This window comes from Pristiophorus japonicus, chromosome 1 (genome assembly GCF_044704955.1).
Source record: "Pristiophorus japonicus isolate sPriJap1 chromosome 1, sPriJap1.hap1, whole genome shotgun sequence".
Lineage (NCBI taxonomy): Eukaryota > Metazoa > Chordata > Chondrichthyes > Pristiophoridae > Pristiophorus > Pristiophorus japonicus.
This window is the reverse complement of record NC_091977.1, coordinates 420,829,299-420,845,944: the sequence shown is the minus strand read 5'-3', so window position 1 is coordinate 420,845,944 and position 16,646 is coordinate 420,829,299.

Genomic DNA, 16,646 nt, shown 5'->3' with positions numbered 1-16,646 from the left:
CATCTCCAGAATCAACCTAGAGAACCTTCTCTGAATTGTCTCCAAAGCAAGTACATCCTTTCATAAATATGGAAACCAAAACTGCACGCAGTATTCTGGGTGTGGCCTCACCAACACCCTGTATAACTGTGGAAAGACTTCCCTGCTTTTATACTCCATTAAAGGCCAGGATTCCATTGGCCTTCCTGATCACTTGCTGTACCTGCATACTATCCTTTTGTGTTTTATGCACAAGTACCCCCAGGACCCGCTGTGCTGCAGCACTTTGCAATCTTTCTCCATTTAAATAATAACTTGCTCTTTGATTTTTCCTGCCAAAGTGCATGACCTCACACTTTCCAACATTATACTCCATCTGCCAAATTTTTGCCCACTCGCTTAGCCTGTCTATGTCCTTTTGCAGATTTTTTGTGTCCTCCTCACACATTGCTTTTCCTCCCATTTTTGTTTCATCAGCAAACTTGGCTACATTACACTTGTTGACAGTAGGCTCCCGAGGTATGGCAAATGGTCCACATTGTCCAAGGCCTCGTCATGAATTTTGATCACCGGGGGGCAGTGCTGTGTGCCGGGGGCAGGCTGGTAGAGGACCTTTGTCTTATGGATGTTTAGTGTAAGGCCTATGCTTTCATACACCTCTGTGAAGGTGTGATGATGGCTTGGAGTTCGGCCTCTGAATGTGCACAGACGCAAGCGTTGTCTGCCTACTGTAATTCTATGATGGAGGATGGGATGACCTTGGATCTGGCCTGGAAGTGGCAGAGGTTGAACACATTCCCGTTTGTCCTGTAATTTAGCTCCACTCCAGCGGGGAGCTTGTTGAGAGTGAGATGGAGCATTGCAGCAAGGAAGATCGAGAAGAGCGTTGGTGCGATGATGCAGCCCTGCTTGACCCTGGTCCGAACGTGAATTGGGTCTACGGCGGATTCATTAGTCAGGATCACGGCTTGCATGTCGTCATGAAGCAGGCAGAGAATGGGGACAAACCTTTGAGGGCAGCCGAATCGGAGGAGGACGCTCCATAGTCTCTCATGGTTGACAGTTTCGAAGGCCTCTGTGAGGTCAAAGAAGACCATGTACAAGGGTTAGTGCTATTCCCTACATTTCTCTTGTATTTGGCACGCGGTGAAGACCATGTCTATTGTGCCCCTTCGTGGGCGGAACCCACATTGCGACTCTGGGATGAGCTCTTCAGCCACAGGGAGAAGGTGATTGAGGAGGATTCTTGAGATGATTTTCCCTGTGGCCGACAGCAGGAACAGTTGTGAGGTGTGCATATCTGCAGCGGTGCTGGCTGTGCTTGGGTTTGCTGATGGTACACTCTCAGAGGCTGGTGGTTCCTCTGAGAAGTCTGTAATATAGAACTCCATCTAGAGGACTACTGCTCCACCTAGTGGACTACTGTGGTAATGCAGCCACTGCTGTTTATACAACAAAAGGAACATGTGACTATGTCACATGACAAGTGTAATGGAGCCATCTTGTATATGTGTGTTTGTGATGTTGTAGAGAATATATCATATTGGCGAATGAGGATAGGATTATTGGATTCGCTAGCTGAAATTTTTGTTGATGGATGATTCAGCCAACTGACGGAGAGACGTTGAGAGCCTCTTTGTTTTGCAGAACAGCTAAAAATCCACGATAAATTACAAGCACACTTGGATGAACTGCCAGAATCCAGATGGCCACACCTATAATAATAATAATAACTTTTATTTATATAGCGCCTTTAGTAAAATGTCCTAAGGCGCTTCACAACAGTGTTACAGACAGCAGATTAATTTGACTCCGAGCCACAGTAGAAATTAAGTCAGATTTTCAAAAGCTTGTTTAAAGCGGTAGGTTTTAACAAGCGTCTTAAAGGAGCAAAGAGAGCTAGAGAGGCGTAGAAGTTTAAGGAGGAAGTTCCAGGGCTTAGGGGCCAGGCAGCTGAACGCACATCCACTGCTGTTTGAGCAGTTATAATGACAGATGTTCAAAAGGCCAGAATTTGAGGAGCGCAGACATCTTCTGGGATTGTGAGGATGAAAAAGATTACAGAGATAGGGAGGGGCAAGTCCATGGAGTGATTTGTAAACAAGGATGAGAATTTTGAAATTGAGGCGTTGTTTAACTGGGAGTCAATGTAGCTCAGAAAGCACAAGGGTGATGAGTGATCTTGATTGGTGCAGGTTAGCACACGGGCTGCTAAATTTTGGAAGACTATAAGTAATGTAGAATGTGGAAGGCTGGCCAGGAGTGAGTAAAGCGGGAATTAAAGAGTTAAACACGTATTAGATTAGGAAGGCAAAAACACAATTTGCTGATGTGGGAAAATCAGCAGGTGCAACTGTAGGACAATGGTGCAATTCCTGTTATTCAGAACTAATGTTGTAGGCGTACGAAGTGGCTTCCTGTTGTTATTCAGAACTAAGAAATAGATTCCTGTTAGTGGCAGGAGGCAGGATACAGTATACATATGTTCATACCCAAGGAGAATGTGAAACAATTAGCAAAGTTGAAATTGAACAATCTGTAACAAAGCGAAAAAAATTGTCACACGGTAGAAAGACTGACCAATGGTAATGTAAATGATGACTTTGCAAAGAATTCTGTATAAAAGAAGCAGCTCCTGAAGTGTTAGACGAGAACGGTTGGGAAGGCATCCAGTTAAGGAACTGGTGTAGACCGTGTCTCCCTTGATCAAGCAATTAAACAATTATTTTCTCCACAACAGGCCTGTGTTGAGTGTCTTTGTCATACTCCACATCAAATGGCGTAGTCTGCAGGATGCACCCGGGCGAAAGACAGATGGACGTCATGAGTGAGTATATATTTTAAATACCACTCATAAATCCTATGTAATCTGTCGCGAAACGTGTTGGTCGCCTGGGGTGTCCGAACTTGTGAGAAAGGTCTGTAATGGTGTAAAAGACTTGAGGGTAGTTAAGAGGTCACAATAGTAATTATCAAAGTAGGATCGGCTTCATAGGTTTGTAATTGCAGACCCTAGGTTCGAGGAAACCAGTTAAAGGGGACAACGAACCGATAGAGGGGTAGACGTACCAAACATAGATGGCATGAAAGATATGCTAGATTGGGGGCCGGAAGGTTCACAGAGTAGGTATTTTGCCGACGACCATAGAACATTGCTAGTTACTATGTTAAGTGACGGATGGGATCCCAAAGAAGACCCCACAAAACAAAAATTATGGTGAGAGAAGCAAAAAAAACAAAAAATCGGCCAAAGCGGGTTTGATGGTGGTCAGTCAATGTTTGCAACATAAGGCCACGGCCAGGCCTCAGCTAGAAGAATTACATAGGTTAAGGGTAGAAATAAGTAGTTTAAAACAGCAGACGGAGGGACGCTTTGGGCAATAACCAGGACGACGAGATAGACAGTAAGACAAATGACGTGCCCCCGCCCTATGAGAAAATAGTCCCAACTGCCCCAAAAGAGGACAACAGTGACTACGAAGATGAAACCTCTGTCGCACCAGTGACAGTGACAGTAGGAGGTCCCAACGCAGGGGCACACAAATATAGGGCCTTCACCCCCCTGGAAAAACAGGGCATACTTAAGAATTTGGGTGTAATAAAACCCCGCAACAGAAACATAGAATTTTGGAAGTCCCTGCAAGAAATGTATGACATTCATGATATGCATGAACGGGACATTCAGCAACTAGTAAGGGCAAAGTGCCCACGTGACAAATGGAATTCCATGGCACAAAATTTTAGGGACGGGACCTGGGTTCCCAACGTAAACACTGCCCGGGCCACAAGGCAGGCTGTATATCGGATGCAAGATCGCTGTGCAGACTGTCTTGGGACCATCACAGCCCAATTGGGGCCTTATAATGTTGGTAGAACAAAAGAAAAATGAAAATAGTAATGAATATGGAGAGCGTTTATGGACAGCATATCAGGAGTCGTCAGGCCAAGCCAACCCAGACCGAAACAATATCCCCTTCTGTAAAATGTTTAAAGATGGGTTGTTGGCAGAGCATCAGAAAATTCTCAAAATGGGGGTAATAGCAGCCAATATGTATGCTGGATTGGTACAATGGGCATGTCAGTTAGATAGCGAGACCAACAAAACAGATAAAGACCGAGGTGGCGGCTGTAAGAGTGGGGAATAGTCAGGAGTGTTATAATTGTGGAAAGATGGGACATCAAAAAAGTGAGTGTAGATCATCCCCACAGAAGTGCTGGAACGGCGGCAGAACCGGCCACCCCAAGGACCGTTGCTGGGCAAAAGTGGGGGGGGGCAGGAAGGACAGGGACCAGATAAGGAAACCCCACGGGCTAACCTAACCGGAGCAACTAGGCAACAACTACTCCAGGCCTTGAAGGAACTGGGGCGTGATTGAAGGTCAGTGGCCCCCCCACCCTACGGAGTGAAGGTGATTCACGTGACAGCAGTGTTAGGAGGCCGGCAGTGTGATATGTTAGTGGATACTGGGGCATCAGTCTCTATTACAGACATCCCCTTGCCAACTACCCGAAAAATCATGACGGTAAAGGAAGTGGAAGGGACCAATTCGACTGCCAAATTAAGCGAGGTTGTATTATTGGAAGTAGCTGGGATCTTACTACCGGCCAAATTTTACATAATGCCCAATAATGAGGGTATGATACTACTGGATCAATTAGGGGCGCTGGTGGATCCCCGGGGAACGAAGGTAATTTGGGTAAAGGCCAATGGTCAGAAGACGAGTGTGTCAGGGAGGCAAGATAGGTTCGATGGACATGCTAAAGTAGGAAGTGCCCAGATCATAACAAGGATTGGGATGCGCTAGGACAGTTGGGGGGCCGTCTGCCAGCACGTCAGTGGAGTTTGGGCAATGTCTAAGCAAGACTGCGGGTTGGTAGGGGGGGACCCTGTGGTGATTCCAGGACCCGAACATACCTCACATAAACAATATCCCATTAAACCAGAGGCAATGACTGCTGTAAAACAAATCATAAAGGAGTTATTAAATAATGGGATACTTAGAGAAGTGGAAGGAACTACCACTTCCCGGGTGTGGCCAATAGTGGCCAATAAAGAAGCAAGATGGGTCATACAGGTTGACCATTGACTACACAGCTTTGAATAAGGTAACCCCAAAGGAGCATCCAATTGTGGCAAGCCCCGCTACCATATTTAATGGGTTGAAGCCTGAACACCAGGTGTTCATGGTACTAGACATAGCCAATGGCTTTTGGTCCATAACCCTGGCAAAGGAATCCCAGGATAAATTTGCCTTTACAGTGGGTGACCACTAGTATACTTGGATGCTGGTCCCACAAGGATTTCACAATAGTCCGGCAATATTTCATCGAACCATGAGCTGGGCCATAGAAAAGGTGGACCTGACACCATACAGAAGTACGATACTGCAGTATGTAGACAATCTGTTGGTAGCCTCAGAAGACGAAAGGGGGCACACAGGCACACTTATAGTGATCCTAGAAGCCTTATGAGAAGCAGGGTTTAAGGTAAACCCCAAAAAGGCACAGATTGGACAAGCCACAGTACAGTACTTGGGACACAAGATCTCCCAAGCCACTTGGAGAATGTCCAAGGATAGGAAAGAAGCCATTAGAATCGTGCCCCATCCAAAAACAGTCCGAGGAGTGCGCAAGGTACTGGGACTCTTTAACTACTGCAGGAATTTTATACCCAACTTCGCAGCAATTGCGAAACCCGTGCAGAGGTTGGTAAAAGGGGGAAAACTGTCCCTAGAGACCATAGAATGGGGTCCCGAGCAAGAGACGCATATGGAAATCTGAAGGAGGCCCTAATGTCCGCCCCAGGATTGGGACTCCCGAATATGGACCTACCTTTCCACGTTTACTGTGAGAACCAAGAAGGCTTTTATGGAGCCGTGATAACAGAAATACACGAGGACAGAATGAGACCCATAGCTTACTATTCAATCTAACAATCACCAGTTGCCGCGGGCTTGTCCAGATGCATGGCTGCACTAGACTGCACCACATGGGCAGTCAAGGTCAGCGAACCTGTCATGATGACAGGCAAAATTGTCCTACACACCAAACACTCTGGTAGAAATGTTGAATACTGAAAAGCTCCGGGCCGTCTCCAATGTCCGCCGAGCGAAGTGGGAAACCATTGTACTGCCCCACGATGAATCAGTAAAGATAATCAGAGACACCGGGGAAAACCCGGCAGAAGGAATCATCACTAGAAGGGAGAGCCCCATGAGTGTAACACATTAAAATGGGAAGATTCCCCAGGGAATGAAAGTAAGGTAGCTCTCGAAAACCCAGACCTCACATTGGATGTGGACGGCTCCCGACGGTACGTCGACGGCCACCCACGTACGGGATGGGCAGTATTAAACCAGCATCTCGAGGTAGTGATGCAGGGAGCGCTGGACGGAGGCCTTTTGGCCCAAGTAGTAGAATTAACCGCACTGACGGAAGCCTTATTACTGGCAGAGGGAAAGACAGTGAATATATATACAGATAGCAGATATGCCTTTGGGGTAGTACATGACTACATGGTAGCATGGGGAAGGAGAGGGTTTGTTACCTCTGGCGGTGAGACCATCAAACACAATGAACGTATAAAATTACTATTAGAAGCAGCCAGCAAACCAGCTAAAACAGCAGTGATAAAGCTAAAGACCCATCAATGAATAGTGGACGAAATACAGAGTGGAAATGAGGCTGCAAACAATGCTGCTCGAGAAGCGGCCACATCCGCAGACATAAAGATAGAGTCAGGCTGTAGCATTACCACAGAGGAGGATATAAACATAGTTAAACTGCACGCAGATACGAACGAAAGAGCAGAATGGGAGAGGAAGGGAGGATCACCTGGTATAGACTATCTGTGGAGAAAGGACGGAAAGGTTTTGGCCCCTTCCTGCATTCGGCAAATGATCATGGAGTTACACCACAGCGTTAACTATGCCGGGCGTAACGCCATGATATCCAATATCTCACGCGATTGGTGGTGGCCGGGAATTGGGCGCGACGTTGCTAAACATTGTCAGCACTGTGTTAAGTGCACCCAACATAATCCGGGAAAAGTGATAAAAATAAGGATGGCGCACCAAACCCACCCACGGGGACCATGAGAAAACAATCCGATTGATTTTACTGGGCCTCTAATAAACTCCAGGGGAAGGAAGTACTGCTTGGTGATTATTGAACAGTTTACAAGGTGGGTGGAAGCATTCGCCACCCGCAATTGCACCGCAATCACAGTAGCCCGTATATTAGTGGAAGAGGTAATTCCGAGATGGGGGATTCCCATTCAGATAGATTCGGACCAAGAGACTCATTTCACAGGAAAGGTAATGAAGGAATCTTGTAACATGCAGAAATTCCACATCCCCTACCATCCCCAGAGTTCGGGAATGGTAGAAAGAATGAAAGAACCCTCAAAACCTCCCTGAGTAAAGCAATTCAGGGAACCGGACAGGCATGGCCGGAACTCCTGCCCACCATATTGATGAGACTCTGTGCTACACCAAACTGCAGAACAGGACTCACCCCTCACGAACTAATGACTGGACGAGCAATGAAACTCTCTGAGGGAATAGTTACAGGAGGAGTAGAGTTGGGACCTTTACGTGATAGAATTAGGAAGTATGGAACTGAGTAGGCAGTTGAAAGGTATGCGACAGGAAGTGCGAGATAAGCAGGAAGAGGAAGATAAGGGAACAAAACTCCCGGCATAGCACCCAAGGTGGGGGCAAGGGTAATGGTGAGGGTTTTATCAGAAAAACCTGGATTCACCCCTCGATGGAGCAGATCCTACTGATTAGCAGAGACACGTGTGCATGCATAAATATGAAAAGTGGGGGCAGGTGGAAACACTGGTCTCAACTGAAAGAATATCAGGGACCTGACCAATGACTGACCCCAAATTTGTACCAATATACTTCACTGAATGGTATGCAGAGGCATATGACAGTTGGGTAAATGGATTAGTAGGTGGGCTAATAGGAGGGATGTGTATCATATTTATAATGTTAAGCATAGTCATTGTGATAATCTGGTTGTGGGAGAGGACCCACGAGAGGAATAGGAATGGCCAAGTGGAGATGGTAAGGCTCTGACCCCAGTATGGGCTGTCCAGATTGTGTTCCCCCAAACAGGTGACTCGAAAGGATGCAGTTATTGGCCTTGTTGGGCCTGCTGGGACTGGCCAGAGGAACAGAGTACATGGTGACGCTGTCCAACAGATACGACAGCGAGAGTATGATCCCCAAGGATGAAAAGGGGATCACACACTACTTCAGGAACAGGAAGAAACAATGTTGGGAGCATCACCCTAATTCTCATCCCGTCTATAAAGAATCAGAGGGTGAGGATGGCGGCCAATGTGTTAGTCCACCAGCCCCAGGGTGCTGGAAGGTAGGGTCCAGGACATAAATTGTTAGATTGTCCCTGGATAACCAAGACCAAAAGTTGGAGGGGGACAGACCATCTATAAAGACCTTGCGTGCCTGAATATTAGGGTCATAGCAGATCGGGCAGCGTTTGGATGTCGGAGCTCAGAACTAACCCCTACACCCACGCCAGAAACTCCGAATCCCCCACCACCAGATTGTCCTCAAACAGAGGAAGGGGCGAGTGGAGGGCTGGTGATAAAGCAGACAAAGGAAAAGATACACTTTGGAATACGCCAGAAGATAATCACGATATTTCTAAATCTGACCGATCTAACAATCCCCAGTTTCTGCAGGTCAAAAACTATAAGCATGTGTAAAAATCTGACACTACGGGCCTTAGATGGACCCATGTCCAAGGGCCGGAGGTTTATCACATTAAAAGGGAAGGTTAGACGAAAAAGGGAGATATTAGAAGTGATGGGCGCAGGATATGCGGGCGGGCGTAGCCATGGTACATGCGGCGGGCGTAGCCACGGTAAACGCTACAGACCTCCAGACGGTAGAAGAGCAAGGTGACACACTCACCCAAATCCTAAGAGGGTTGCTGGAGAGGGGAGATGATAATGAGAAAATGCAGACCCAATTGAGAGATGGGGCCGAATGAGAATTGTCACAAGTGGCCCAAACACTAAGGGATCATGCCAAGACAATTAACTTAATAAACGCGAACCAAAAGTACAATAGCGAAAGCGGACGAAACGCCACGATATGCACCGAGTATGGAGCATGGATGATAGGTGTTATACATATAAACTTGTATTTACTCTGTACAACCACCAGAGGGCTCTTCCCCTGGAGTCCCAAGGGATCCCATAATCCTTGTGTTCAGTCTGACTCTTTCTCCATACATAACAACTGGCAACGAGATAAAGATCAGCGAACCCAAAGATGCAGAGAACAGTGGGCATCCTGGAGAAATTCTCGGAAGGGGATGATTGGAAAACTTTCGTGGAGCAACTCGACCAATACTTCGTGACCGACGAGCTAGATGGGGAAGAGAACGCTGCCAAATGAAGGGCAATCCTCCTCATCATCTGTGGGGCACCAACGTATGGCCTCATAAAGAATCTGCTTGCTCCAGCGAAACCCACGGAGAAATCGGACGATGATTTGTGCACACAGGTCCAAGAGCATTTGAAGCCGAAGGAAAGCATTCTGATGGCGAGGTACTGGTTCTACACCTACAAAAGGTCAGAAGGCCAGGAAGTGGTGAGTTATGTCGCCGAGCTTAGAAGCCTTGCAGAACATTGCGAATTTAAAGGACATTTGGAGCACATGCTCAGAGACTTTTTCGTACTTGGCATTGGCCACGAAACCAAACTTTTGACTGTAGAGACCCCAACCTTGAGTAAGGCCATAGTGATAGCCCAGGCGTTCATTGACACCAGTGACAATACTAAGCAAATCTCTCAGCACCCAAGTGCTGCAACAAGTACTGTGAACAAAGTGATGTTGTTTTCGAATCGCAACATACAGGGCAGGTCACACATGCCTGCAGCTGCACGTCCGCAGATGTCTCAGAGTCCAGCATCAAGGGTGATGAATGCAAGGCCGTTAACACCTTGTTCGCGCTGCGGGGGTGATCATCGTTTCAATTCATGCCAATTCAAAGGGTATGTTTGCAAGGGCTGTGGAACAATGGGACCCCTCCAACGTATGTGCAGGCGAGCAGCTAATCCTGTTAAACCTGCAAAAAACCATGTTGCAGAGGAGGACAGATCCACGGAGGATCACGACGAACCAGAGTCTCAGATCGAGGAGGCAGAGGTACATGGGATGCACACATTCACCACGAATTGTCCCCCGATAATTCTGAATGTTGAACTAAATAGACTCCAGGTGTCAATGGAACTGGATGCGGGCACGAGCTAGTCCATCATGAGCAAAAAGACTTTCGAAAGACTGTGGTGCAACAAGGCCTCAAAGCCAGTCTTAACTCCAATACGTACAAAACTAAGAACTTACACAAAATAACTGATTCCCATAATTGGCAGTACTATCGTAAAGGTCTCCTATGATGGAGCAGTGCACAAACTACCACTCTGTGTGGTACTGGGCGATGGTCCCACGCTGCTCGGCAGGAGCTGGCTGGGAAAGATACGCTGGAACTGGGACAACGTCCGAGCGCTATCGCCCGCTGACGACACTTCGTTTGCCCAGATCATAAACAAGTTTCCCTCACTGTTCGAACCAGGCATTGGGAAATTCCAAGGAGCAAAAATGAAGATCCACCTAATTCCGGGGGCGCGATCCATCCATCACAAGGCGAGAGCAGTACCGTACATGATGAGAGAAAGGGTAGAGATCGAGCTAGACCGGCTGCAACGAGAGTGCATCATTTCACTGATCGAGTTCAATGAGTGGGCCAGCCCGATCGTTCCTGTCCTCAAGGGAGATGGTACCATCAGAATCTGTGGTGATTACAAAGTGACGATCAATAATTTCTCTCCGCAGGACCAATACCCACTACCAAAGGCTGACAAACTCTTTGCAATGCTGGCGGGAGGAAAGACGTTCACAAAGCTGGATCTGACTTCAGCCTACAAGACGCAGGAACTGGAAGAATCATCGAAGGGCTTCACCTGCATTAACACGCACAAAGGTCTTTTTATTTATAACAGATGCCCATTTGGAATTCGATCAGTGGCGGCGATATTCCAGTGAAACATGCAAAGCTTACTGATGTCAGTCCCGCACACCGTGATCTTCCAGGACGATATCTGCTGGAACGGCTTTAACTCTTCCTGCATTTCGAATGGACCAGCTCCCGTGAAGCACACAGCTTTTGACGAGGGATAATAAGGGGTCCTGGCTTGTCCAGGTTTTGATCTGCTGGGCCGTGACAGGTGATTGCTCACTCTCAAATGCTTCTATAACCATGGCTAAATCTGCGGGCTGCGCCATTTCCACCCCCGTGGTGGGCAATGTCAGCCTACTGAGAGTATCGGCGCAGTTTTCTGTGGCAGATGGCGTAGTTGTATGCGGACAACGTGAGCGCCCATCTCTGGATGCGGGCCGATGCGTTTGTATTTATCCCTTTACTCTCGTAAAACAGGGATATGAGTGGCTTGTGGTCAGTTTCCAATTCAAATTTTAGCCCAAACAGGTATTGATGCATTTTCTTTACCCCATAGACACACGCTAACGCTTCTTTCTCAATCATGCTGTAGGCTCTCTCAGCCTTAGACAGACTCCTGTATGCATAAGCGACCGGTTGGAGTTTCCCGAAATTATTAGCTCGTTGCAATACACACCCGACGCCATATGACGACGCATCACATGCTAGTACCAAACGCTTACATGGATCATACAACACAAGCAATTTGTTTGCACAATTTTCTCGCTTTTACAAAGGTATTTTCTTGGCTTTTGCCCCCAAACCCATTTGTCCCCTTTTCGTAGTAAGACATGCAGTGGTTCTAACAGTGTGCTGAGACCCGGTAAGAAGTTACCAAAGTAGTTCAGGAGTCCCAGAAACGACCACAGCTCCGTCATGTTCTGTGGCCTTGGTGCATTCTCGATTGCCTCCGTCTTCACGTTGGTGGGCCTGGTGCCATCCGCCACAATCCCCCTTCCCAAGAACTCCACTTCAGGCATCAGGAAAACGCACTTTGAGTGTTTTAACCTGAGCCCCACGCGGTTAAGTCCATTAAGAACCTCCTCCAGGTTCTGCAGATGCTCAGCTGTGTTCCGACCTGTGGGGCAATCGTGTAGTGGTTCCCAAGATGGGCAGAGACACCTTCATCAATGACCTCCACAGCAGCCACCCAGGCATCGTAAGGATGAAAGTGATAGCCAGATCCCATGTGTGGTGACCCGGTATCGATGTGGACTTAGAGTCCTGCATTCACAGATGTAATACATGCTTGCAGTTAAGCAATGTACCCAGGGAGGCGCCACTAAGTTTATGGTCTTGGCCCTCCAAACTGTGGTCTAGGGGACACGTCGACGATGCAGGCCCGTACTTGGGTAAAATGTTCCTTGTGGTTGTAAATGCGTACTCCAAGTGGATTGAATGTGAGATATTGTCGGCTAGCACGTCTGCTGCCACTACTGAAAGCCTGCGGGCCATGTTTGCCACACACGGCCTACCTGATGTCCTGGTGAGCGACAACGGGCCATGTTTTACCAGTGCTGAGTTCAAAGAATTCATGACCCGTAACGGGATCAAACATGTCACATCTGCCTAGTTTAAACCAGCGTCCAATGGTCAGGCAGAGAGAGCAGTGCAAACCATCAAGCAAGGCTTGAAGAGGGAAACTGAAAGCTCGCTGCAGACTCGCCTATTATGAGTCCTGCTTAGCTACCGCACAAGACCCCACTCGCTCACTGGGATCCCACCTGCTGAACTGCTCATGAAAAGAGCACTTAAGACAAGGCTCTCGTTAGTTCACCCTGATCAACATGAACAGGAAGCGAGCAGACGGCTTAAACAAAGTACATACCATGATAGTGCAAATGTGTCACACGAGATTGAAATCAATGATCCTGTATTTGTATTGATTTATGGACAAGGTCCCAAGTGACATCCCGGCACTGTTCTGGCCAAAGAGGGGAACAGGGTGTTTTGGGTCAAACTTTCAAATGAACTCATTCACTGGAAACACTTGGACCAAATGAAACTCAGATTCACGGACTATCCTGAGCAACCCACCTTGGACCCTACCTTTTTTGATCCCCCAGCATACACACCAGTGGCAAGCGGCACCACGGTTGAACCCATCATCCACAGTAGCCCATCAAGACCCAATACACCGGGCAGCCCAGCAAGGCCAGCTGCACAGCAGCCCAGCGAGGGCCCAAAAACTGATTCAACAACACCAGCTTTCACACCGAGACGATCAACCAGGGCAAGAAGGGCCCCAGATTGATTCACATTATAAATAGTTACACTATTGACTTTGTGGGGGAGTTTTGTTATATATTTAAACTTGTATTTACTCTATACAGCTACCAGAGGGCTCATCCCTCGGAGTCCCAAGGGATCCCATAATCCTTTGGGAGCACAGGTATTTAAGGAGGCCTCACAGGTTGGAGAGGCACTCTGGAGACCTGCAATAAAAGACTGAGGTCACACTTTACTTTGAGCTCACAGTGTTCAGTCTGACTCTTTCTCCATACATAATAAAAAGATCAGTAGAGCATAACTTAGAACAGCTACAAAATGGAGAGGTCCCAGATTGGATAACCAGTGATGTATTCAGGGAATGGACCTTGAGAAAAAGGGAAACAGACGCCTGTGAAATCAGGCAAAACAGTCATGCATGGGTTCCTCAAACTAAATGTGTAACTGGTCATCAGAATATAAACGGATTTGTACTATCAATACCACAACATGATGTGACTAAGGGAAACCTCCTGTACAAAGTTGACAATATAGGAGAAATAAGAAACCAAACACGGGTCAGATACCACAAACATGACTGTGGAGGAGTAACGCACTGCCCCATCACTACCACCGACTTTTGCTTTACAACCAAAGAAGAGGTTAATATTCAGCGACACATTATATACCCAGAATTAAAAGAAGAAACTGTCAGTGGAATGGTGATAGACACTATAAAGGCGGGGTACAAGGGCTTCGAAGAGCCTCAGGAAAAACCTATTTCCAAACTGAATGAGGAACGGATAGTGTTGGAGAAGAATGTCTGAGAGCAATGATAAAAATACATCATCCTGATGAAAGAGAGTATTGAGCTGCAAACGGACACAAATAAAGTGCTGGCCAATCAACCCTAGTATACACGACTATGGGATTTTGGACTTAATGTTCATGTACACCCTTGGATAAGAATTATGTCACATGTATTAGTGGTAGTGCAGATGTTGGTGATACTTTTGTTACTGTTTGAATGGTGCTTCAGCTGTAGGAGGAGAAGGATGAAAGCGCTGGTAAAAGCCGCTCAGAAATACGAAAGAAAGCCTTTGCTGAAAGTAAGTAACAGGGGAGATGAACCAAACCAACATGAATACCTGATATGAGTTGTGAATGTCCAAATCCTATCGCCTGATCAACGAAATCGGGGCGGGAGACACACGAGTCTAGTAAGGTAAAAGAATTGGTCATGGTGGGTTAATAGAATAACCATGTGACCAAAGTGGGGATGAAGTGAGAATTAAAGAATTAAAGATGTTTTAGATTAGGAAAGCAAAAACACAATTTGCTGATGTGGCAAAGTAGGCAGGTGCAACTGTAGGACAATGGTGCAATTCATGTTATTCAGGGCTAATGTCGGAGGCCTACAAAGTGGCTTCCTGTTGTTATTCAGAACTAAGAAATAGATTCCTGTTAGTGGCAGGAGGCAGCATACAGGATACATATGTTCATACCCAAGGAGGATGTGAAACAATTAGCAAAGTTGAAATTGAACAATCTGTAACAAAGCGAAAAAAATTGTCACATGGTAGTAAGACTGACCAACGGTAATGTAAATGATGACTTTGCAAAGAATTCTGTATAAAGGAAGCAGCTCCTGACATGTTAGACGAGAACAATTGGGAAGGCATCCAGTTAAGGAACTGGTGTAGACCGTGTCTCCCTTGATCAAGGAATTAAATAATTATTTTTTCCACAACAGGTCTGCGTTGAGTGTCTTTGTCATACTCCACATCAGTGAGTTGGAGTAGTCAAGTCTAGAGGTAACAAATGCATAAATGAAGAAGAGCTGAGGCAGAGGCGGAGGTGGGCAATGTTATGGAATAATAATGGGAATAATAGGGCAGTTGAATGAGTTCCATCATGACCGAGAGACATTCAGAGCGTACGTGGAGTGGCTAGAAATGTTTTTCACCACAAATAGTATCGTTGAAGTCCCTGATGATGAAAACTGTAATCGTGTGGTTTTTGAAAGCATACAAGCTATTTTCTTGACTGAAGCTGGCCCCAGGGTGTATGAAGCTCTGAAAAATTTGCTTGTTCCCATCAAGCCAAAAGACACGCCGATGACAGAGATTCTAATCAATTTAGAACAGCACTACAATCTTGAGCCCCTGGAAATTGCTGAAAGTAGTTGTTTTGCAACACAAGATCAATTCATTGATGAGATTATCAGTGAGTACATTGCAGCTTTAAAAAAGCTATCCATTCTCTGTCATTTCAGAAACTTTCAGGATCGAGCATTGCATGACCTTTTTGTTTGTGGGATGAAAAATGAAGCAATCAAAAGTAGGATGTTGACAACTCCTAACTTGACTTTGATTTAGCTTGTCAGACAGCTATGTCGATAGATGTGGCCAACCAATACAACCCTGAATTTCATGCCATTTCCAGTCATCAGATAACCGAGGTGAATCGCCTGCAAGGTAGAAGTGAAAGGCAGTTGGGCCCCATGGCCTCAGCAACTGGCCAAGGTAACAGTGCATTGAAGTCATGCTCTCAGTGCCTGGGACAACACATTGTTCCAAGTAGTTGATCTGTGAAAGCAGAGTGTTTTTTTCTGTAAGATAACTAGGCATCTTGCGAAGGTGTGTCAACTGAAGAATAAACCAACTTTCAATGCTAGAGGTAAAAATCACCAGACACTACATAGCATTATAGAGAAGCAACGGGATGAGGAGTTTCTGGAGATACACGTCATCAGGAACACGAGGGTATCTAACAGCGATTCGGGAAGTATCGTCATCCAGGAACCAGGTGCATCCATGAGCATCGTAACAGAATCGCTATATCTCGACAAGTTGAGTGATTTTCCACTGGAGAAGTTGAAGATTGAGCTGCAAGCTGCTTAAGAGAGCAAATCCCTTGGTAGGACGGATCACCATACTAGTAAAATACAAGGATCAGTTTCAGAGCTTGCCTCTTTTAGTAATGGCAAGAGACAAGCCTGCCTTAATAGGTAGAAATTGGTTGGGTTCACTGAAGCTGGATTGGAATGAGATTTTTCATGTCGAAGTGAGATTTGCATTGAAGGATGATGTCATCAAGCAGTATCCGAAGGTGTTCCGCGAAACAGACAGTGTTACCCAAGGTTTCAAGGTGAGTGACAGAGTACAGAAGGAGGCTAAACCAGTTTACTGCAAGCCACATACTGTATCATACGCACTCAAGGAGAAAGTTGAGCAAGAACTCAAAGACGTGAAACTGAGAACATTATCTCTAAGATAGATCGAAGTAATTTGGCTACACCCATTGTTGTTGTACCTAAGTCAGATGGTAATGCTGATGCCATGTCCAGGTTGACATCCTCATCACAAATTACACCCAATTGGGAAGAAGTGTTCTATTTTTCATCAATTGATGAACTGCCA